The sequence below is a fragment of the Mandrillus leucophaeus genome, unplaced genomic scaffold (assembly GCF_000951045.1).
Source record: "Mandrillus leucophaeus isolate KB7577 unplaced genomic scaffold, Mleu.le_1.0 Scaffold532, whole genome shotgun sequence".
In the NCBI taxonomy this organism is placed as follows: Eukaryota; Metazoa; Chordata; class Mammalia; order Primates; family Cercopithecidae; genus Mandrillus; species Mandrillus leucophaeus.
In genome coordinates this window covers 1,581,952-1,607,861 of record NW_012105720.1, presented here as the reverse complement: position 1 = coordinate 1,607,861, position 25,910 = coordinate 1,581,952, and the positions used below count along the sequence as shown (strand labels likewise).

Below are 25,910 nucleotides of genomic sequence, written 5' to 3'. Positions count from 1 at the left end.
CGGCGACGGGCGCAGAGCCCAGGTGAGCGCGCGGCCCTCGCCGCAGGTAGCGGACGGCGGGAGGTGGCTTTGTTTTTCCTCCCTTGCGCCCCGGCGCGGTCATTCATTTGACATTTCGGTTTCCGCTGCCCAGAAACGCGGGCGAGAGACACCAGGATGTGTTTGATGGTTTGGTTCTCCCGGGAAACTGGGACTTTGGGGTCTATTTGAGCATCAGTTGAGGGAGAGGACGCTTCATTTCCTTTTTGGTTGGGAATGTGCGGTGAACATCCTCTGCTGGAGCTTGGGGCCTGGAGGAAACTGGGGCTGCAGATTTAGACGTAGACGTTTCCGAGGACGAGCGACTGCAGAGGTCTGGCTCTCTCATGCCTTGTCTTCCCTATTAGCAGCGCTTGGGTGCTTTTCGTCGTTTATTATTATTAATTTAGAGAACATCTTTACAGGCACATTTCTTTCTTTTAGAGTTAGAAGTCTTTGGAGTCAGTAGAGAGAGCTCACAATTAGAGTTACAAGGGTTCAATCGATATTAAACTTCAGGAAGGAAAACATTTGTGATCATTACAGATAGAGGTGGACAGCATGCAAACTTCGGGGGCCTTTAGCTTTTTGGATACGATTTCTGCTTTCACTGTCCTAGACTCACGCAAACTCTGTTTTTCGTATATGTATGCCTTTGTGAAAGTGTGAAACTTGTCTTTTCTGGAGTAGTGTTCTATAGTTTGTCATTTAGAAGAAGAATATTTTAGTGTAATTAGTAGAGCCCTCCATGTGTTTGTCTTATAAATATATGATTTTCTTTTTACTGTTTCTCCTGTTCCCTCAAGGGTTCATTTCTTCTGTTGCCTAGAGAGAGCTTTTTTTCTCTCTCTTCCCAACAGATGGCTGTATATTCCAAGAGGTTATCTTTAAAATGACACACACATTATCTACAAAGAAAGAAAGATCAGTTATTGACTTTTATCTTTGGAGTTATTAAAATAAAAGGCCTAATCTGGATGGGGACATTATTGATGGTGTGAAAATCTGGAGTTTGCTAATCTGTTTGGTCATCAGAAGATTCCTGCGGGGATTGTTTATATAGCGTGGGAGACAGATGGCATCCCTAGCTGACTAGAGAAGCCAGTCATAAAGGGTCATTGTATTCTTCAGAAATTATCCACTTCACTATTAGAGGTGGGGTAGGGTGGGGTGGAGGGTGGCAAAGACATAATTTTGATCTCTTAAAGGAGACACTATAACATTGTCATCCAGCAGTCTAACCAGCTTTAATTTTTCTTTTTGTTGAATATTCAAAAAGTCCCAATTGAGCTATTTGTTTTGATTATTTCATTGGCACGTTTTGGCTTCAATGTGGTTGTGTGAAGCAGTTTATTAGCAAGAATGTCTTTGAACTTAAAAATAATCATGCTGCTTCTGGGGGAAAATCAGTTGCACCTTTCTTAGCTCTTGTATATAAATGGCCCCTTGGACTCAAACCGTCTCTTGTCTGACTTTAGTCTGCATTAGTTTGAATCCAGTTTCCTTCACCATCTCCATGAGAGGTGGTTTCTTAATGCCCAGCATTTGGCGGCAGACTCTGAGGTGTGGGCAGTACTGTACTTCCATGATGATTTCCCAGCCTAAGACATTCGCTGCACCATCGCCTCTATCACTGTATTGGGCAACATTTGGCAATGAATCTTTATGAATGACTGTAGTGTCGGTAAAGAAATGAAAATCATTCTGAACATTTGAGATAAACCAGCTGGAGCTTTTCTGCGCCTACCACTGTTGTGGATTATCTATGTGCTGTAGATTGCAACCAGATCACAAAACTGGTTTTCCCTCGTTACGAATGCGAAGGAAAATATTCCGATAAATTAACATTTGCCAGCCACAGGACTAAATTTAGTGAAGAATATGGGCAATGTTTGACCCCTCTGAAAAGGAGGCAAGAAATAAAAGTAAGCACTGGTTCTGTTTCACTTGGGCAATGTGATCTTGGGAGAAAAGCCTATTTTCTTACTCTTTTAAAAGGCTTTTGCAACACTTATTTCAGCCAAAGGTGAAGAAATCAAGGTTATTACCTATAGTTGAGGGCAGATGCTTTGGCGTTTTCTCCTAGATCAAGGTGTTTGCAGGAGAGGTGGCTTTTGGGATCTTGCCAGTTTTAATATGTGCCTACACATCAATGAAATGATCTTGCATTCAAAATGCTTGTTAAATCTATATGGTTGGTATCTGTGTAACCTCTAACCAGGTGCCACGTGGCTTTCTCTGTTGTAAAGTGTTCCTTTAAGAGAAACCAGAGGCTCCTCACCTGGGGCTTGCTGTGGGCCTGGCCTGGATCCACATTCTTGTGCATTGCTGACTGCTTTCTTGGGAAAAACTGGAACCAGTTTTGCTTGGTGTGTTGGATAGGGAATGGCAGCGTTGGGTGAAAACCTTTCCAGCTCTGTTATCAAAAGCCAGGCCTGGCCTGAAAGAGGGAGGACTGTGTTTGAAGTTTGATTGATTTAACAGAGGCAGAGGTTGCTTCATTACACACAGGATGCCTTTTGTATCAGGATATGAATGAGAGATTAGAAAGGTGACCAGATGCCCTGCTTTGCTTGTGACAGTGCCAGTTTATTCCTGTTGATTTATCTTAATTATCAAAAGCACCCCCTTTCATGTGCAAAAAGGCCCTGGTTTGGGTGATAAGTTAATTATCTGGTCACCCTAGGTATTAAGGAATCCTGAATTTTTTTCATCACCCCTCTTCCGACACCAGATTTTGAGTCTTGCTTTATTTCAGTCTTTTATTTATTAAATGTAAAGATAGAAAATCAGAAAAAAATTAAACCTGAAAAATACATAAGAAAAAATGAAATAGGAAGAAAGATAGGAGAATGAGATAATTGCTTGTCATCTATATATACACATAGTGAATAAAATAGTTTTATTCTTAAATTATTAAGTGTCTGCCATGGCTGTAAGCCCATATTATTATTGTCTTCAAGCACCATACAAATTAGCACCTGTCCATATATCTAGAGCTGACTCTAATTGGGGCACATCCTGTGATTTGGGAGAACAGTTTCTACAAAACCTGTTTGCAGACCTGATGGTTACCATGGCTCTTAGAGATAGGAATGCAAGTTTCAAGATCTAGTGTCTGGTCCAGATCTTGGATATTTACTAAGATTCCAGAACACAAGTGTTGTTGTGAAGACTTGACTCCTCATTCTCTTTGTTTCCAAGCTCTCTGGGACATAAGGATAATAGGAGGGCTTTTGTTTTCTGTACTCTCTTGTGTCTCCAGCGTTTGGTTGGGATCTCAGCTTTTCATACAGAGAAGTTGCAGAGAGGGAGAACTGGTGTGTCTGTTCACCACATGAAAATTCTCATGGGGGTTTGACATGATGCAGGTGACCTGGCAAGGGTTTGGGTTCTTTACCAAAGTTAGATATATGAAGTTTGTGGCATTTGCTTCTGCAGTAGTTGCTATGCTCCTTTACCAAAGAATTGTGTGTTTGTAACACAGCTCACTTGCTATGTTGGCCAGTGGATGTTACAATTAATTATGGCTGTCACCTTTCCCAAACTCACTCCACTTAAGTCCTCAAAAGCTTGGTCAGCATGTCTAAATAAGAAGAAATTTATGTTTTTGTTTTGTTTTTTGTTTTTTTTTTGTTTTTTTTTTTTTTGAGACGGAGTCTTGCTCTGTCGCCCAGGCTGGAGTGCAGTGGCCGGATTTCAGCCCACTGCAAGCTCCGCCTCCCGGGTTTACGCCATTCTCCTGCCTCAGCCTCCCGAGTAGCTGGGACTACAGGCGCCCGCCACCTCGCCCGGCTAGTTTTTTGTATTTTTAGTAGAGACGGGGTTTCACCATGTTAGCCAGGATGGTCTCGATCTCCTGACCTTGTGATCCGCCCGTCTCGGCCTCCCAAAGTGCTGGGATTACAGGCTTGAGCCACCGCGCCCGGCTGTTTTTTGGTTTTTTTTTTGAGACAAGGTCTCACTCTGTTGCCCAGACTGGAGTGCAGTGGCGTAATTTTGGCTCACCACATCCTCTGTCTCCTGGGTTCAGGCGATTCTTGTGCCTCAGCCTCTCAAGTAGCTAGGATTACAGGCACGCACCACTACCATTGACAAATTTTTGTGTTTTTAGTAGAGATGGGATTTCACTATGTTGGCCAGGCTGGTCTTGGACTCCTGACCTCACATGATTCACCCTCCTCAGCCTCCCAAAGTATTGGGATTACAGGCATGAGCCACCGTGACCAGCTTATGTATCTTTTTTATAAGTAGGATGACTATATAATTAAAAAAAATCCAGACAAGGATACTTTTGAGAGTAAAATATGGCGCTAACTGGAAAGGGCATTAGATCAATAAGCATAAACTGAGACTGTGCCAGGAACACTGGGATTTATGGCTATTCTAACTATGACTGAAGTCATAAGCTTTTATATGTATTATATCCATATGATAGAGAAATGTCCTTAGCTTCTTCTAGGCTTGTTCAACATATATGTTTACGTGTGTGTATGCAATGTATGTATAGATAAACATTGATAATGTATCTATAGATATGTGCATTGTGGGTTTGAAATAAGCTACTTAAGAAGTCCTAGTAATTGGACATTTATGGCCTTATCTCTTTCATTGGTTGACTTCTTAACTAAACTCTTTGGATCTAGCCTCTCCAAATTTTAAATCATCTCCTGAGCTTGTCTATTTTGATACCATTCTGTTGATGTAATTCTTTTGCTTAAAAACCTTTGATGGCTTGTCATTTTCTTTTTAATTCTCAAAGTAAGATCCATAGGCAGTTTGGTGGTTAGAAGGGAAAAGCAGTGAAAAAATTTAATTCATTCATCCATTCGTTTGTTCATTCAGCTAATATGTATTGAGCTCCGTCTGTGGGTTAGTCTCTGATCTAGGTGCTGGGAATATATCAATGAATAAAACAAAGATCCCTGACCTTGTGGAGTTTTCATTCTATTGGGGGCAGGCAGGTGGGAGGTGGGAGACAGATAATAAACCAAGTAACTAAATTATATATGATGCTAGAAGGAGATGAGTGCTTTGGAAGAAAGAGAAAGTAGGACAGGGTAAATGTGGTTGAGTAGGCTTCATGGAGAAGGCTTCATGGAGAAAGAGACCTTAAGCAAAGAGTTAAAAGGAGGTGAGAGAAGTTACTTAATACAGATACCTGAGGGATAGAGTTGCAAGATGGCCAGTGCAAAGGCTCTGAGAAAAGAATGTGGATATGTTCAAAGATTTGCAAGATCAGCATGATGGGGTGGAGTGATGAGGAGGGAGTCAGAAATGAGACCAGAAGGGTGGTGTGGGTGTTGCAAAGCATGCAGGGCCTTGAGATAAGCCATTTAATTATGATTTCAGCACACATCCCCTTATGTTCTTAAAACTTATTATCATATTTAAGCTTGTATTTGTGCTGCAAAGACTGCACTGGTGAGTGCGTATAGCTTACGTTTTGTTAATGGTCCACTTCATGTTTGTTAATATAATTTTTATATCATTTACTTATTTTTTATTGTTAAAAGATTGTTTTTTGTTTTTGCTGTTCTTTTTTTTTTTTTTCTGTACTTTAAGTTCTAGGGTACATGTGCACAACGTGCAGGTTTGTTACATATGTATACATATGCCATGTTGGTGTGCTGCACCCATTAACTCGTCATTTACATTAGGTATATCTCCTAATGCTATCCCTCCACCCTTCCTCCTCCCCACAATAGGCCCCGGTGTGTGATGTTCCCCTTCGTTTTTGCTGTTCTTAAATTGTATTCCCATTTCACAAAATTAGATAAGTGGTTCAAAAGTAGTTCATTAAAGTGTAAAAATAGTGATGAAAATAGTACGGTAAATGCTACATTTCAGAATACAATAAACATAATTAGAGAACTGAATCCCACTGCAAATAAAACGGGAATACGTATGTGTAGAGACGAGGGAATCTGTGAGTGACAATTTCAGAACAGTAGCTGAAATTGAAAAGTGCAAATGGAAATATGACAATTACTATCTCAAAACTGTTTTTTTTATTGGACTTGCTATCCCCATTAGGACCAAATGAATCCGTAATCATTGCCTGTTATGAAACTTTGTCCAATAGTGGCATGAAGCCATGGATGTTTTTGTGTCATTTTCGAACAAAGCACAGTGGCTTCTCTGTTATACTATTGAAGTTTTCTAGGACAAGCACACAATAATGCTTTCCTTTATAAAATTAATGTATTATATGGCTAAAGGTAGGTAAGAGACTATAATTCTATTAGCATCATTCAAGTATCCTTGTAGCAAAATAAGTATGAGTCATATTATTGAAGAGACATTTGGAAAATCAACTGGAAAGTTAAAGACAAACATCCTTAGAAAGAAACCAGAAGTTATTGACAAAACTCCTTTGTCAAATGACATGGTTGGCTGTGGCATAATATTAGTGGAGTGGAGTGTGGAAGAGCGATTACTATCAAGTGCACACTAGCAGATATTTCACTTTATGGTTGGATGAAACCACCGATGTCATGCAGAGAATGAATCAGCTTTTGGCATTTGTTCAGAGATGAGTGCTCGGTGATGCTTTTGTTCATTTATCACTGAAAACTCGTGTTATAGGAAGAGGTTTTTTTTGTTTTTGGTTAACCATTATTCATGAGATTGGAAAAGTTGCTCGGGACAGAACTGACAGGGTACTGGGCTCAGGTACAGATAAGGTGATGGCTTCGTGAAGAAAGGAAGTTGTACTTAGAAAGCAGCCAATCCACATGCTACCCACTTCATGAAGATGTAGTGCCTTCTGATCTTGAGGAAACACAAAAAGAAACAGTGGAAACTATGGATTCAGCCAAACTGTGGCCCCTGCATCAATGAGTTTGCTGTGCAAAGTGATGGGCAGTGAGGGTAAGACTGCTTCCCCAAGCTGACATATGCTAACTGCATAGTGGAAAGGTGCTTGTGTAATATTTTATCTGTGGAGTCAGATGTCTGTGGAGTGAGAAAAACATTTCCTTATGACGCTGATTAGAAATGATTTCTGTTATATCAAGTGGTATACCTAAGTCATATGCTTAGTCTGTGGTGAACCATGGCAAGGACAGAGAGGAAAGGGAGACTTATTAACAAATAAAACAATATGCCACAATCTTAGACTATGAAATTTTTTATTAGAGAGTTGGAAGTTCACATTGACTGTAAATTAAGGAAGCGATATCTTCAGTAATAGACAGCCATTTATATAATAAGGATAGTATCTCTCAGTGACCTGCTAGAAGAATAAGAGCTCAAAGTAATAGAACTTAGACCCAGCAAGTTTTGATGAGGAGTGGACACAAGTGTGTATCTGGTATTTGAGAGCATGTAGAGAACCATGGCGGGAGGGACCCAGACTTTTAGGATTTTGTACTAAGATATTGGGTGGCAGGGAGTACAGGCCGAAGGAGGTAGAGAAAACTGTCAGATTTCTTTGACAGTTGGATATGACCTTTCTTATATTTTTGTCTTAGGCTTCACTTCATTTCATCCAAGTGGACGTCATACTCAAAGGTTTTCAGGACATAATCTATATTGCCGTTGGCCTAATCTAGAAAAAATGAATGATTTCTTATGGTCTTATAGTGGTCTTGGATTCTTTCCGTGTAGGCCCCCACCCCTTCCTCCCTCCAGTTTTTCCTCCCTTCTTCTCTTTCTCCTTCTCCTCCTTTGTTCTCTCCTTCTTTAAGCCATTGAGTTGGCATCTGTAAGCTAGATGAGCTAGAAGAGCTCATCTTCTGTATCACTGTTATCTAGGTAGATATATGTGCCATTCAGGGAACAAGGGAAAGGAGCCCCTAGGGAACGGAAGTTCTGTACCTTGCTCAACTAACTCATCCTGATGTCTGATATCCAGCTATAGCATGCATTTAAATGTAAACTCCCATTCTTCAATAAAGACTCATTTCTTTTTTTCCCTCTTTGGACTTTTAGTAAAGATGGAGTCATTGTCTTTTGTTTAATAAGTCGTCTATTGTGATGGCTATTATTTAATACTAGGACAAAAGTCATTCATGCATTATTCATTGAACCTTATATGCCAGGCTCTATGCTAAGTAATGGGTATAAAAGAGGTTAATAATCAGACATGGCTCTGTCCAGATAAGACAGAATCTAATGGAAAACAGGCCACACAGATATCAATAAATAAATAAGTAGATAATTGCAAAGCAAATATGGCAAAATTATTAATGTTTGTTAAATCTGGGTGTTGGTATGTATGGTATACCGCAGTAACATACTTAGCCCACAGTGAATCATGGCAAGGACAAAGAAGGAAGGAAAAATTATTAACAAGTAAAACAATATGCCACAATCTTAGACTATGAATTTTTTTTATTAGAAGTTAGAAGTCTACATTGACCATAAATTAAGGAAGTAATATTTGGTATATGGGCTACTGTTATGTTAACTTCTTAACAATATGAACTTCTAAATGTATATTTTAAATATTTCATAAGCAACAAATGAAAAAACCTAGTTGGAAGTACATTAAGTGCTTTGTCAAGGTGGGCTTTGGCAGATAATATTGTGTAACTGAGACTTCCTTTAGATGGAGTGCTCAGGGAAAACCTGAAGTGTAATTCATCACTTGCCTATATAAGAGGGATGGGGATAATTTGGAAAGGGTTCAGGGAAGAGTCACAAAGACGATTGATGACAGAGTTGAAAATAGCCCTATGAGAACAGTGTTAGGGAACTGGGGATGCTGAGCAGAAATGGAATGCTTAACCTAATGCAGTGATTTAGTTTTTTTTTTTTTTTTTTTAAGTTTATAGGGACTTTTACACATCTACCTTCTCTTCACTTGTCTCCCATGATCAACAGCAGGCAAGACAAGTGATTCAATTAAAATTATGGGTTAGAAGAGAATCAGAGTTTTGTTCTGCACTTAAGGAAAAACTGGAAAGGATCTGAGAGGTAAACTAGTTCAGCCTTTCGTAAAGAAATATCTCTTCAGTGTTTTTAACAGGTGGTCATCAGGTTTTTAGGAGATAGTCTCCATGCTTCCTCCATCAAGAATAGGGTGATGGTGAGTGGGACACTCTAGTTTACTTTAATTAGATAGGTCTTCTTCCTGTCCCATAAATACCCTAGACTCATCTCCACCTCAGTACTTTTACCACAGGAAGCAACTCCCACCTGGAATGCCCACCACTTCTACTTACTCTTTCAGGCCCCAGGTCTCCATTGCCCTCTGTATGCAATTTAAAAACAGTGGTTTTTGTCATTTTTCCCACCTCATTCTTCTGAAGAATATGCCATTCCTGGAATTCAATGTAATTTCCCTCGTCAGTGATTGACAGTAAGAATAAGGGTAGGGTAAGTATCTTATAGAAAGAGTTGGGAGGAATTGTGTTTAGCCTTCTACCCAGATGCTGATATGCTACCCTCTTGGGAATCACTCATTTGTAGCAATTAAAATCTTAATCATCTGCTGTTCTAGGTGGTGCACTAGTTATTGTTTTCCGTTAGTCTTCTTGCCAACTAGACTTTAAGCACTCTAAGTATTTGGAAACTTGGCAGATGTCCATGTGTAATGCCCAGTATTGATCACATAGTGAATATTCAATAACCAATGCCTAATGGCTAAAGGAACGATCTATTTCTTCTTCATGGACCATTATGAAGGGTTGTTATTTATATAGATCAGATATTACTTGACACAGGATGCTAAAAAATTAACATTTTGGACTTTTAAAATGTCAGAAAGTCAAGTCTTGTAGGCCTAATTCATTCAGATAACTCTCATCTCAGACACTTTCTTCGTAAGTCTTCTAACTCCTTGCTATTCAAAGTGTGGTCCACACAATCCAGGCAGCATCAGGATCACCAGAGAACTTGTTGGAAATGCAGAATCTCAGGCTCCACACCAGACTTATTGAATTTGAATTTGCATTTTTTTCTTTTTTTTTTTTTTTTTGAACAGAGTCTCTCTCTGTTGCCCAGGCTAGAGTGCAGTGGCACCATCTCTGCTCACTGCAAGCTCTGCCTCCCGGGTTCACGCCATTCTCCTGCCTCAGCCTCCTGATTAGCTGGGACTACAGGTGCCCACCATCATGCCCGGCTAATTTTTTTTTTTTTGCATTTTTAGTAGAGACAGGGTTTCACTGTGTTAACCAGGATGGTCTCGATCTGACCTCGTGATCTGCCTGCCTCAGCCTCCCAAAGTGCTAGGATTACAGGTATGAGCCACCACACCCAGCCTCAATCTGCATTTTTAAAAGATCCTCACATATGTTGGATGCACAGTAAAGTTTGAAAAACATCATTTTAAATAATCAGAACTCAGAAATTTAGGAGTATTTATCTTCAAAGAGAAGTAAGTGTGGAAATGAATGAGTCTATGGATGAGATCCTCAGTGCCTTCTGCCATGTGGTCTGGAATTTTGCTACTTCATATAGGAGCTTGCCAGGCCAGAAGATGCTCGCAGGAGTTCCCTGGGGTAGTTCAGGTACGTAGGTGATATGTAGGATTGGTGATTACAGGAAGAGGAAGCAGTTGTTGGCATGAGAAACTAGGACAGGTTGTCATAGGTCGAGGAGCATGGCAATGCAACCCTAAACCAGGAGATCGCTTTATGATTGGACACAACTTCTAACTCCCTGAACATGGACTTGTCTCAAACTCCAACATCTCCAGAGCCAACAGATCACAAATGAAACCAGCTGGATGTGTTGTACATGGTAGCCTTGTGGAGTGGTGAGGATCATGGAGAGACGCACTTCATCAAAAGGAAAGGCGATGTCCCCACTTGGCTCACCTTATTGTTGCCACATGGGAATTTGGGCCCAGCATGGCCAAATCTTCAGATTTTTCATATGAAGTTAAACTTAATTACATGTAAGTTTGTATGTAAAACATCTCTTGGGTGTAATTTGTTGGTAAGTAATTATACTGTTTTTAGAACAGCTCATGCCAAACAAAGTTCATGTGCTGTTGTGCTGTCTGTGTCTGGTTTGCAGTACCTGTTCTGGATCAACTGAATGTATGAGGTGGTTTTGATACCTGGCTTCTTCAGTGCAGGGCACCAGGCACAGGCATTATGGATCTTTACGTAGAAAATGAAATAAAAAGATGTAAAGGAATGGAGCTGCATATGCTTTGATGGCCTGATTTAAAAATCTGTGATAATCTCAAGAACCTCAATGGTGTTTGAAGAAAGGATTAGGTGCCTAAAGGAATAAAATCTAGGTTTTGTAAAAGCAGTAGGTAGGGGTTGAGGCAAGGGTAAGGAAATACAGAAACAGAAAGTACTTGGCATCCTCAAGCTAGGATCACACACTGCAACAAAGCAGTCAGGGCGAGGATGCTGGACTACAGCTGGGACCTTCTTGTGCTGGAAGAGAAGTGTGACTGTAGCTAGAATTTGAGTTAGTTTGTCTTCAGCATCTGGTTATTGAATTTGGTGGCTACTGATACTGAATTTTGCTGAGTTTTCAATTGAAGTTTGTCGTGGCAAAATGACATATTTTGAGAGTGAAAACCAGGTGAAGAAACCAAAATTCTTCCTAAAGATTTGCTACTTATTGTATTTGTTAGAGACTAAATTTCTCCAGGGTAAGGATAGTTTATTATTATTATTATTACTATTATTATTTTTTGAGATGGAGTCTCGCTGTGTCGCCCAGGCTGGAGTGCAGTGACGTGATCTCGGCTTACTGCAAGCTCCGCCTCCCGGGTGCACGCCATTCTCCTGCCCAGGCTCCCGAGTAGCTGGGACTACAGGCTCCCGCCACCACTCCTGGCGAATTTTTTGTATTTTTAGTAGAGATGGGGTTTCATCATGTTAGTCCGATCTCCTGACCTCGTGATTCACCCGCCTTGTCCTCCCAAAGTGCTGGGATTACAGGCGTGAGCCACCGCTCCCGGCCATGGTTTATTATTTGTCTTTGCATCCCTAGCATCTATCACAGTCCAAATCAATGAATGTTTCTTGACTTGAACTGATTATAAGACAAAATAAAGTTTTATTTTCTATCTTGGAAGTCTTTCTATAGGTGTTCATTTTCCTGACTAGATTTAAAAAAACAACTTTATTGAGATACAATTCACATACCATAAAATTCACAATGTTAAGATGTATAATTCAGTACTTATTATTTTTATCTTTTATTTATTTATTTTTTTGAGATAGGGTCTCACTCTGTCGCCCAGGCTGGAGTTTAATGGCGCGATCTCAGCTCACTGCAACGTCTGCCTCCCGGGTTCAAGTGATTCTCGTGCCTCAGCCTCCCGAGTAGCTGGGACCACAGGCATGTGGCACCATGCCCAGCTATTTTTGTATTTTTAGTAGAGATGAGGTTTTACCATGTTGGCCAGGCTAGTCTTGAACTCCTGACCTCAAGTGATTCTCCCTTCTTGGCTTCCCAAAGTGCTGGAATTACAGGTGTGAGCCATCGTGCCCAGTCAATTCAGTACTTTTTAGTACATTCACAACAGTATGCAACCATCACCACTATCTAATTCCTGAACTTTTTCATCACCTCCAAATAGAAATTGTATACCCATTTGTAGTCACTTCCCATTTTTCCTGCTCCCAAACTCATCAACCACTACTCTAGATTTGCCTATTCTGGACATTTTGTATGAATGAAATAATATAATATGAAGTCTTCTGTGACTGGCATCTTTCATTTAGCATAATATTTTTAAGGTTTATGCATGTGTAGCATGTGTCAGTACTTCACTCCTTTAAATGACCAAATATTTCACTGTATGAATTTTGTTTATCCATCCATCAGTTGATGGACAATGGGATGGTGTCACTTTTCAGCTGTCATGAGTAATGCCGCTATGAACATTTATGTAACAGTTTTTGTGTGGATGTATGTTTTTAGTTCTTTTGCATATATACCTAGGAGTAAAATTGTGGGCCATATGGTAATTCTGTGTTTTGAGGACCTGATTAACAGAAAGTAGGTGCAACATTTTATATTGTAATGAATGATGTATGAGAGCTCTAGTTTCTCCACCTCTTTCCCACTTATTTTATTTTATTTTGTTTGCCATTGTAGTGTGTGTGAAGTTGTATTTCATTAAGGTTTTAGTTTGCATTTCCATAACGACTAATGATGTTGAACATTTTTTCATGTGCTTATTGGTTATGTATTTATCTTCTTTGAGGAATTGTCTATTCAAATTCTTTGCTAATTTAAAAAATAGACTTGTCTTTTTATTGTTGAGTTTTAAGACTTCTTTGTATTATAGATACTAGACCCTTAAGAGATATATGCCTTGCAAATATTTTCTACTGTTTTTCACTTTATTGATAGTGTCTTTTGAAGCAGAAAAGTTTATAAATTTAATGAAATCCAACTTACCTTTTTAAAAATGGTTCCTTGTGCTTTTGGTGTTATAACTGTCATTGTTGGTCTTTAGTTGTTTTATCCATTAGGAAAAGTGGGGTATTGATGTCTCTGATTATTGTTGTCCATTTCTCCCTTTAGCTTTGTCAGTTTTTGCCCATGTATTTTGCTGCCTTGTTGTTAAGTGCATGTATGTTTGTAATCATTATGTTTTCCTTTTCAATTGATCCTTTTGTCATTACAGAATATCCTTCTTTGTCTTCAGTAACAATTTTTGTCTTAAAGTCTATTTTGTCTGATACTAATATTATCACTCCAACTCTTTTTTTGGTTGCTGTTATCATAGTGTATTGGTTTGCTAGGGCTGTGATAGAAAGTACCACACTCTGGGTGACTTATACAACAGAAATTTATTTTCTTGCAGTTCTGGAGACTGGAAGTATAAGATCAAGGTGTTTTGGCAGGTTTGGTTTCTTCTGAGGCTTCTCTCCTTGGCTTCAGGTGGTCACCTTGCTATGTTCTCATACAGGCTTTCCTCTGTGCATGTATATCCCTGGTGTCTGTCTGTGTGTCAAAATTTCCTCTTCTTATAAGGACACCTGTTAGATTAGATTAAGGTCTATACTAATGGCCTCATTTTAACTTAATTACTTCTTAGAGGTCCTATCTCCAAATTTAGTTACATTTTGAACTACTTGGGGTTAGGACTTCAATCAACATATGAAGTTTTTTATAGGGGGACAATTCATCGTATAACACATAGTATGTATATTTTTCTATTAAAAATTTTTATTCTACTTTTATCTCTGAATATACAGTATCTCTTGTAGACATCATATAGTTGGATCACTTAAAAAGCATTTTCTGCCAGTCTCTGCCGTTTGACTGGATTGTTTAATTTACTTCCATATAATGTAATTACTGATAATCAAGTAGCATTTGTGTCTGTCTCTTCCCTATTTGTTTTCTATGTGTCTTCTACATGTCTTGTAGAAGAGTTCCTGAGTTCCATTACTGTCTTATCTTGTGTTAAATATATATTTTCTAGTGTACCATTTTAATTCTCTTGTTGCTAATTTTTTGGAGGAGGAGATTTTCATAGATCTTTACTCCATAATTCCTGATGATACTGTTATGGTATTTTTTGAGTTATTTTCTTAGTAGTTGCTCTGGGGATTACAATTAAATTTCTTAACTTAAAACAACCTAGTTCAGATTAATCAACTTAAATTCAGAAGTATGCAATCATACCAATTCTTCACTTTGCTCTTATTGTAATACAAATTACATCTTTATACATTATAAGCCATCACTACACACTTAAAATAATTGCTTTATGTCATTGTCATTTAAATTAGATAAAAAGAAAGGGTTATAAATAAAAATATATTTATCCTTTCTGTGTAGATAGCTTTACCAATACTCTATTTCTGTGTGGATTTGAGTTAATGTTTAGTGTTGTTTTTATTTCAGCCTCAAGGACTCCTTTTGGTATTTCTTGTAGGATGTGGTGGTGACAGATTCTCTGAAATTTTGCTTATTTGAGAATGTCTTAATTTTGCCTTCATTTTTTTAAGGATAGTTTTTCTGGATATAGAAGTCTTGGTTGATCTTTGCTTTCAGCACTTTGAATTGTTATACTACTGCCTTTTGGCATCCTTGATTTCTAATGAGAAATCAACTGTTAATTTTATTCAGGTTCCCTGTACACGATGGAATATTTTTTCTTGCTGCTTTTGTTTCTTTCTTTGTGTTTTGAAATTTTGACTATGGTGTATCTTGGTATGAATCTTTTTTAGTTTATCCTGTTTGGAGTTTGTTTGAGCCTCCTGGATACATAGATTAATGGTTTTCATCAAATTCAAGAAGTATATGGCCACTAATCTTAAAAATATTCTTTCCATTTCTTTCCTCTTTTCCTGGAACTCCCAGTGTGCATTTGTTGCTTTGCTTGCTGGTGCTTCACAGGTTTCTGAAGCTCTGTTAATTTTTCTTTGTTCTTTTTCTTTCTGTTCCTAAGACAGCATAACCTCAGTTGATATATCTTCAAGTACACTGATTCTTTTTTGTGCCTGTTCAAATCTACTATTGAACCCCTCTAGTGAGTTATTCATTTCAATTACTGTATTTTTCCACTCCACATTTTCTTTCTGGTCCTTTAAAACTTTTTTCTTTATACTGATATTCTTTGGTGAAGCATCATTTTAATACTGTACTTTAATTCTTTAGACATGATTTCCTTTAGTAATTTGAACCTATTACATAGCCTATGTAAAGTCTTGGTCTAATATGTCCAACACCTAGGATTTTTTGATTGCCTGCTTTATTTCCTGTGAGTGGGCCATGCTTTACTGTTTATTTGTATGTCTTGTAAGTCTGTTAAAAAGTGGACATTTCAAATAAGATAATGTGACATAGATTTTCCTCCCTCCCCAGGGTGTGGTATTGTTGCTCTTTGTTGTTATTTGTTTATTGACTTCAGAATGAATTCTGTAGTCTGTATTCTTTGTCATGTGTGGCTACTGGAGTCTGTCTGGTTATGTTAGTGGTCAGCTGATGGCTGAAAGAGATTTCCTTAATTGTCTTGGACTAGTAAATCTCAGTCTTTGCTGAGAGCTCTGTGTGCATGTTGGGAGCATACCTTCAACAATCAGCAAGAGAGTTGACAAATCTCTTTAGCCTTCATTTACTGCTTGCACACATCTTCAAGGTGAGCCAGAGATTAGGGCCTTCTTAGGTATGTTTTGGGTTTGAGTACATACATGTGGCATTATAGATCTTAAGGAATATGTCAGAGCTTTGCAAAGACCCCTATGAACATCTCATTCCCCAGATCTTCCTTTTTAAATTTTTTCTTTTTGCCAGTCTTTCCCCCAACATTGGGTCCAATAGATCCCTTTTCTTTGTTAATATTGAAGCCTTAAATAGATGACTAACATTATTATATGTAGTAAAATTTAATAAATGACTTTTTAATAAAATGACTAATTTGCAAAAGTAAAAATAAAGGTATAGTGAAAAACAACATAATTAGAAGTTATAATATAAAAACTGAAGCACAGCACACCTAATTTGTTCCTCATATTTTTCTGGTTTTGAAGGCCTATATATTCCAATTGGGCAACATTCTGTGAATGCAACCAGCTTCTCCACATGTGGTGCATATGAACCTGGAACATATCCATCTTGTAAATACTGATTCTGAGATCGGATATGTCCCTAATAAGTTCTAGCCTATCATTATCTCTTTTCCTTCTTCTTACACTTGCCTTGACAAAATCCATTACTTGCCTCATTTTGAAACATTTGATGTATCATAAGTTTGTTGAAGAGTCTTCAGCCATTTTCCTTCCTATATAAGTGGGAAACATTTTTAGTCTGAGATGCTTGAAAACTGGATTGATTGATGAATCCAATGGTTTATTTTTATTTCTACATCAATTTCCTTTTTTTCTAATAAGCCTTTTTTCAGCTTTATTGGGGTATAACTGACAAATAGAAATTGTATATTTATAATGTGTATAATTTGGTGTTTTGATATATGTATATACATTGTGAAATGATCGCCACAGTGCTTGTTAATGTTTGTTATCTCACACGGTAATCATTTTTTTGTGGTGAGAATACTTAAGATCTATCATCTTAGCAAATTTGAAGTATAGAATTAGTGTTGATAACTATAAATACCATGCAGTATGTTAGGTTTCTTGAACCTATTCTTCTTGCATAACTGAAACTTTGTATGTTTGATGAATAAATCCCCATTTCCCCCACTTTCCTGATTCCTGGCAACCACTGTTCTACTCTGTGCGTCTGAGTTGGACTGTTTTCGATTCCACATATAAGTGAGATCATGCAGTATTTGTCTTTCTGTTCTATTTAACTTAGCATAATGTCTTCCAGGTTAATTCATGTTGCCACAAATGGCAGGATTTCCTTCTTTTTTAAGACTGAATAATATTTCATTGTACATATACAGTCATGCATCACTTAATGATGGGGGTAATTTCTATGAAATGTGTCATTAGGCAATTTAGTCATTGTGTGAACATCAAAGTGTGTATGTACACAAACTTAGATGTATAGCCTACTACACACTTAGGCTATATGGTATATATGGTATAGTTTATTGCTCTTGGGGTACAAACCTGTACAGCAGGTTTGTACTGAATACTGTAGACAATTATAACACAATGGTATTTGTCTATCTGAACATATGTAAACATTGAAAAGGTATGTTAAAAATATAGTGTTATAATCTTATGCGACCACCGTTAGTATAGTTTAGATATTTGTTCCCTCCAAATCTCATGTTGAAATATGATCCCCAGTGTTGGAGATAGGGCCTAGTGGGAGATTTGGGTCCCACTCATTTATGTGGGTGTGGATCCCTCATAAACGGCTTGGTGCCCTCCCGTTGGTGATGAGTGAGTTATTGCTCTGTTAGTTCATGCAAGAGGTGGTTGTTTAAAAGAGCCTACCAGCTCTCTTGCTTCCTCTTGCCATGTGACACTCCTGCTCCTGCTTAGCCTCCCGCCATGAGTAAAAGTTTCCTGAGGCCTCACCAGAAGCCAAGCAGATATTGGTGCTATTTGTACAGCCTGCAGAACCATGAGCTAAATAAACTTCTTTTCTTTATAAATTACCCAGTCTCATGTATTCCTTTATAGCAATGCAAAATGGACTAATACAGCTGTCATCTATGCAGCCCATTGTCTACGGTAAATGTAATTATGTGGCTCATGACTGTGTATATATATCTATATACATACACCATATTTTCTTTATTCATTCATGTATTGATGGACATTTGACTGTTTCCATACCTTGAATATTATGAATAATGCTGCTTTGAACATGGGAGTGCAGATGTCTTTTTGAGATACTAATTTCATTTCCTTGGGTTATATACCCAGAAATGCGATTGTTAGATCATATGGTAATTCTATTTTTAATTTTTTACATTCTCACTAACAGTATACCAGAGTTCCATTTTCTCCAAATTCTTGCCAATACTTGTTGTCTTTCGTCTTTCTGATGATAGCTTTTCTAAAAAGTGTGAGGTGGTATCTCATTATGGTTTTGATTTGCATTTCTCTGGTGATTAGTGATGTTGAACATTTTTTCATATATATATTGACCAACTGTATGTTTTTTTTTGGGACAAGGTCTTGCTCTGTTACCCAGGCTGGAGTATAGTGGTGTGATCATAGCTCACTGTAAGCTTGAACTCCTGGGCTCAAGCAATCCTTCCACCTCAGCATGTGGATATTTAGTTTTCTCAACATCATTTATTGAAATGACTGTCCTTTCCCTGTGGTGTGTTCTTGGTATTCTTGTCAAAGATCAGATGACTGTAAATGAGTAGATTAATTTCTTGGCTTTTTATTCTGTTCTGTTAGGTTATATGTCTGTTTTTATGCTGGTACCATACTGTATTTGATTATTGTAGCTTTGTAATATGTTTTAAAATCAGGAAATGTGATGCCTTCAGTGTTGCTCTTTTTGCTCAAGATTGCTTTAGTTATTTGTAGTGTTCTGTGGTTCTGTATAATTTTTACGATATTTAAAAATTTCTGTAAAGAATGCCATTGGAATTTTGAAAGGAATTGCATTGAATCTGTAGATCATTTTGTATAGAGTGGACATTTTAACGTTATTAATTCTTCCAATCCATGAACACAGATGTCTTTTTATTTATCTGTATCTTTAATTTTCTTCATCGATATTTCAGAATTTTTGATATACAAGTCTTTCACCTCTCTGGTTAAGTTTATTCCTAAGTATTTTATTCTTTATTTTTTTTCTTGAGACAGAGTCTTGCTCTGTCACCCACACTGGAGTGCAGTGGTGCGATCTCTGCTCACTGCAACCTCTGCCTCCTGAGTTCAGGTGATTCTCCTGCCTAAGCCTCCTGAGTAGCTGGGATTACAGGTGCACACCACCACACCCAGCTAATTTTTGTATTTTTAGTGGACATAGCATTTCACCATGTTGGCCAGGCTGGTTTTAACTCCTGACCTCAAGTGATCTGCCCACCTCAGCCTCCCAAAGTGCTGGGATTACAGACGTGAGCCACCATGCTCGGCCAAGTATTTTACTCTATTTGTTGCTATGTAAATGGGGTTATTCTCTTTATTTCCTTTTTGGCTAGTGTATTGGTTGTGTATAGAAATACCAGTGATTTTATAATGTTGATTTTGTATCCTGGAACTTTTTTTTTGAAATGGGGATCCCACTATGTTGCCCAGGCTGGTCTTGAACTCCTGGGCTCAGGCAGTCCTCTTGCTTCAGTCTCCTCTTGCTTCAGCTAGACCACCCTGTCTAGCTGTTTATTATTTCTCACAGTTTGTTGTTGTTGTTGTTGAGTCTTTAGGATTTTCTATGTATATGATTATGTTACCTGCAAACACAGATCATTTTACTTCTTCATTTATGAGTTGGTTGCCTTTTATTTCTTTTTCTTGTCGAACTGCTCTGTTTCACCAGCCTCTTGTTTACCGTAGCTGGTATTGCTGCTGAGGCATCTGCAGTGTTCGGCAATTGCAGCTGATTGCTTTCAACACATGCTGTGGAGATACGGCTTTTCCCATTGAGTGGGCTCTGAGTCAGGTCCTATTAAGACAAGTCCTGAGAATTGGGCTTTTCCAGCTAACTGCCAGGTCATATAGTGATAATTTTCTGGGTTAGGGCCTTTTTGGGGAGCTCCAGACCTGTTTGCTCCCTTGTCCACGCACTCTGCCAGAGTGCTGTTTTCCATAGTTACCATGGCTACAAGGATCTGGGTTTTCAAGGGTCCTGTGATGCTGGGGAGAAAGTGATGGAAACAGGGCAAAAAATTAAAAAAAATAAAGCTCGCTATTCTTACTGAGACTCAGACATTTTTCTTGAGTAAATAATCCTCATAATGTTGTAAGCCTATTTTTGATTTCCAGAGTTGTGAAAAAGTTGATTTTGACATTATTTTGGTCAGCATTCTTATTGCTTTTATGGAGAAACACATTTCTGGAGGTCTTTATTTGATCATTCTGAAAGTGTTTTCCCCTCTTACTGAATTATAAAACTGCCTGCCACTCTCCTCATGTTTTATTTGATTGTTTTCTTTTTTAGATCTTGAAACATGGTTTGTATTATCGCCTTTCTCATCTTTGTCATCTGTTTTTTCACCCCTTCCCTCCCACAGGTACATACTTAAAAAAAAAAGTCCATGTGTAGATTTTAAAAGATTTTTAATTGTGTTAAAATCTTAGTCAGCTCTGACTGCTATAATGGAATACCATAAACTGGGTTGCTTAAACAGGAGATATTTACTTCTCACAGTTCTGGAGGTTGGACAACCAAGATCAGAGTGCCAGCAGGGTTGGGTTCTTGGTGAGGGCCCTCTTTCTGGCTTATAGACAGCTGTCTTGTGGCTGTGTAGACACATGGCAAAAAGGGAACTAGCTAACTCTGTGGCCAGTTCTTATAAGGATACTAATCCTAGTCATGAAGGCTCTACCCTCATGACCTAATTACCTCCCAAAGTCCCCACCTCCAAATACCATCACATTGGGAGTAGGGTTTCAACATGAATTTGGAGGGGGCAGGCACAAACATTTAGTCAATTGTAACATATACCATAAAATTTGCTATCTTAACTATTTTTAAATGTACAGTTCAGTAATGTTAAGTATATTCACACTGTTGTGCAACCAATCTCTAGAACTCTTTCATCTTGTAAAACTGAAACTCTGGGGCATGGTGGCTCATGGCTGTAATCCCAGCACTTTGTGAGGCTGAGGTGAGTAGATCGCCTGAGCCCATGAGTTTGAGACAAACCTGGGCAATACAGTATGACTTCGTCTGTACAAAAATTTAAAAAATTAACTGAGCGTGGTGGCACATGCATATCATCCCAGCTACTTGAGAGGCTGAGTGGGAAGATCGCCAGAGTCAAGAGCTAGAGGTTACAGTGAGCTGAGGTCATGCCACTGCACTGTAACTTACGCAACACAGTGAAATCCTGTCTCAAAAAACACAAAACAAAAACTTCTGAAACCCTGTACCCATTAAACAAAACTCGCTGTGTCCTTCTTCCATCAGTCCTTGGCAGTCACTACTCTACTTTTTGTCTCTGAATTTCTGAATCTGATTGCTCTTGCTCCCTCATATAAGTGGACTCATACAGTATTTGTCATTTTGTGACTGGCATTTTTCACTTAATGTAATGCCCTCTAGATTCTTCCATGTTGTAGCATGTGTCAGAATTTCCTTCCTTTGTAAGACTGAAATAATATTTTATTGTATGCATATACCACATTTTTTATTCATTCATTCCTCGATGGATTCTTGGGTTACTTTTACCTTTTAGCTATTGTGATTAATGCTGCTATGAACATAGGCGTACAAACATCTCTTTGTGACCTTGCTTTCAATTTTTTTGGGTGTATGGTTGGTTTATTTTTGTTTCGTATAGAAGCATCTACAGAAATACCCAGCTTGATAATTGATAATTTTTTTTTTTTTTTTTTGAGACAAAATCTCACCCTGTTGCCCAAGCCGGAGTGCAGTAGCAAGCAGCATGAGCTCGGCTCACTGCAACCTCCGCTTCCCATGCCTCTCGTGCCTCAGCCTCCTGAGTAGCTGGGATTACAGGTAACTGCCAGCACACCCAGCTAATTTTTGTATTTTTAGTAGAGGTGGGGTTTCACCATGTTGGCCAGGCTGGTCTCAAACTCCTGACCTCAAATGATCCACCTGCCTTGGCCTCCCAAAGTGCTGGGATTACAGGCATGAGCCACCGTGCCCGGCCTCAACTTGATACTTTTTTAATAGGCCAGTAAACTTAATGATTTGCTCACATTTTGTTATTTTTGATACATTCTTCAGTAGACATGACTAAGTATTGTTTGCTGTTTATTCCCAAACATTAGACATTACCTCACTTGTTCTCTTGTGTTTAAAGTGATAAAGTTTAAACAATTTTAAGTGACACAAAGCCATGTCAGGGATTAGGAAATGAGTACATTACAAAATTAAATGTAATCTGACTTCTGATTCCTAGTTGAATCCTTAAACTGCTGTGCTATGTTATTATTTTTGTCTAAAAGAAGAGTATAAGGGTAAGCAGTATTGTAGTTCTTTTGAATAAGCAATTAACACAGCATTTCATAGTTTAAGCTTCATTGATAAATTACTAGGTTATTGGGGAAATATATTTAGAGAAAGAAAGTTACAGTTTTAGTCATTGAGATAGACGTGAGTGGCCATATGTTCTTTGTACATCAGGGAAACAAACTCAAATACCTGTGCTGCACAAGCAGGTAACATAAGTCTGTGAAGCAAACGGAGTGAAGAGTCTGGCAAGCTGGACTTCACAAGCACTTTCTAAAGGGACAGCTTCTACTGGCTGTTGCTGGTTATTGTCCCCTGATGCTAGCTAGATATGACTATTTTTCAAGAAAAATCAGAAATAATAATTTTTATGTGAAATCTTTTTATTTTGAAAAGTGAGCAAATTATTTATTTCTGTTTTTTGTATTACACTTTAAGTTCTAGGGTACATGTGCACAACGTGCAGGTTTGTTACATAGTATACACGTGCTATGTTGGTTTGCTGCACCCATTAACTTGTCATTTACATTAGGTATTTCTCCTAATGCGATCCCTCCCCCTCCCCCACCCCATGCCCGGCCCTGGGGTGTGATTTTCCCCGCCCTGTATCCCAAGTGTTCTCCTTGTTCAGTTCCCACCTAGGAGTGAGAACATGCAGTGTTTGGTTTTCTGTCCTTGTGATAATTGAGCAAATAATTTAAACACTTTAATAAAATACTGTGCTGGCCAACCAGATAAGTTTGCAAGCTTGATTTATGACTCTGAGGTCAATAAATTTGTGAATTCAGAGGGTAGCTGGTTTGGTAGACACAATATAAATGACATGTTCATTATAATCTGAGAGAATTGACTAAAATGATTATGATAATTACATTTCTTGTGTTGCAAAGTACCGTTAAGGATCATCTAGTGTATCCATTTTATCTTACAGTTGAGAAAACAGGACCTTACAAAGTTTAATGACTTTCTATGTTTGCAGTCGTATCTAGTGAGACTTTTAGAACCATACAAAGCAAGCTAAAGGGTAACAGTGCCAGCGCCGCCTTCTGAAAATACATTTGAATATCTCCTGTGTCTTTTATTTTCAGAAACAAGGTGTTGTTGTGTTGTCCAGTCTAGAGTGTAGTGGCTGTTCGCAGGTGTGTGATCATAGCACATTATAGCCTTGAACTCCTGGGTTCAGGCATTCTCCTACCTCAGCTTACCAAGTAGCTGGGAGTGCAGGCACGTGCCACCCTGCCTGGTTCTTGTGTCCATATTAGTAATAACTTGGGTTTACACAGAACTTTTCCATGTGCCTTCACATAGATAGGTGTTATTCTCATTTGACCAAAGAAGAAACTGAGTCCTAAAGAAGTTTTGTAACTTGCTTAAGTTCACACAGCTCATTTATGAGAGATGGTGTGTTCATTATAATTTATCCTACAGCCTGGTACATCTTTGGGCATGATAATTACACTGGGACAACAGGCACAAATCGGGGGTCCTGGGAAGTCTCAGATATAGAGGCACCCTAGTGATAGAACTGATGTTAGGATCTAGTGCCCTTATTTGTAAACTTTCCCTGTCTTAGCAGGAAGATAAATAATATGACAAAATTAAGTTTTCTCAGGGGAAAAATATATGTGTACAGAATAGAGAAGCATAAAAAAGTATCATATGGAAAAAGTAGACAGAAGTCATTTTCTTCTTTATGGTATTTATTTATCAAGGAGAAGTTGATTCTTGAGACACAAAGCCTATTTTATGTTATGTTATGTTATGTTATGTTATGTTATGTTATGTTATGTTATGTTATATGTTATTTTAGACACAGTGTCTCACTCCGTAACCCAGGCTGGAGTGTGGTGGCACAATCATAGCTCATTATAACCTTGAACTCCTGGGCTCAAGTGAGCCTCCTGCCTCAGCCTCCTGAGTAGCCAAGATTACAGATGTGTACCACCATGCCTACCTATTTCTTTTTTCAAAGTTTTTGGAGAGCTGTGTTGCCCAGGCTGGTCTTGAGCTCCTGGCCTCAAGTGATTCTCCTGCCTGGCCTCCCAAAGTGCTGAGATTTCAGGCATGAGCCACCTTGCCCAGCCAGAGCCGATCTTATAATAAAGCTGTGAACATCTCGTGTAATTTAGTGAATACTGCACTGAAAGTAAAAATCAGGATGGTTGTATGGGCATTCACAATTAACGTACACAGCTGAAAGCACACTGGACCTGAAGGATGTTTGAAGCATTGAAGTAAAATTAATTGTGGATGCTGGGGATGCTACAGCGACCAGGTTATCAATTTCTCTGTTTCCTGATGAGGCTCGAGAGTAGCTGGTAGGGGACCCTGGAGTATCTATACTTGTTGATGGTTTAGTGGGCGTAGTGCTCTTCAAGAAGTTAGTAAGTATTGGTTTTTTACCTTTGTGATTGTGTGCCTGACTAGGATCTGTGGCTTGCTGCACTACCCAGCATTGCAAGAGTATCACACTGTATATTGCTAGGCCAGGACAAGATCAGAGTTCAGAATCTGAAGTACAGTTTCGACTGAATGCATGTTGCTTTCACACCATCGTAAAGCTGAAAAATTGTAAGTCAAACCATGGTTAAGTCCAGATGCTTCTGGACTTATGATGGGGTTATGTCCTGATAAACCCATGATAAAATTGAAAAATCATAAGTAAGCTCACCTATCATAAGTAAGGGGCTGTCTTTATTTCCTAGTTTTTGGCTTAGTGCTTTGTTAGGCTTTTTATTTTCTCCCATGTATTTTACTCATACATCAGGTCTCCATTTTGTAGTAGATAAGAGTGGGTGAAACCAAGTACTGTTTGAGTTTTTAAGTTGGCTGCACTGACTGAGATGCTTCTAGGAAGTAAGTTTTCATATAATGGGAATACAAAAGTAACTACCATAACATAGAGGATTTTAATTTAGATATATATTTGAGTGTCCTAATGACTTTTTCCCCAAATTTTTAAAAAGAAACAGACACACAGCTTCATCTTATGAGGTTCTAATGGATCCTTGAAAAAATTTGGAAACGAAAATTTAATAAAGAGAGAACAAATGTAGCAAAATATACAAACCTTCAATTAGAACAATTCAATATTTCTAGGAAGTATGTTTGAAATATTATATTTATTAATTACTTTAGATATGTGTAAGGCTAAAGTAAAATGAAAGATTTACTGGATAACTGTGATTAAAATCTTTACTGGATAACATGATTAAAATATTTTCTTTCAAGCTTTAAGATAAAATATTCCATTTCTTAATTTCCAAAATGTGAGAAGACTTTATTTAGTGCTTTCGGCTTAATTCCCGTTAAGGAGGAATGAGATTAATCTAGAAACAGATTTATCAAGACATCCTACTACTGACATTTTTATCGTAGAAGGTAAAGAAGACTATGACTTTTGCCAAAGAACGTAATTAGTTCCAGGATTTCTTTGTGATAATGGCCCATATCAGTGTTAGATAATTAATTCTGGTTGAACATCTGGA

The 25,910-nt window shown here is 38.3% G+C and overlaps 1 protein-coding gene across 1 annotated transcript in view; it reads left to right on the top strand.

Annotated features, from left to right (window-relative positions):
- Positions 1-204: 204 nt before the first annotated feature.
- Positions 205-25,910, top strand: part of HECW2 (HECT, C2 and WW domain containing E3 ubiquitin protein ligase 2) — a 402,520-nt gene continuing 376,814 nt past the window's right edge. The window contains exon 1 of the mRNA XM_011997186.1: positions 205-352. The gene's annotated coding sequence lies outside the window, so the exon portion shown is untranslated. The remainder of the gene's footprint in view (positions 353-25,910) is intronic.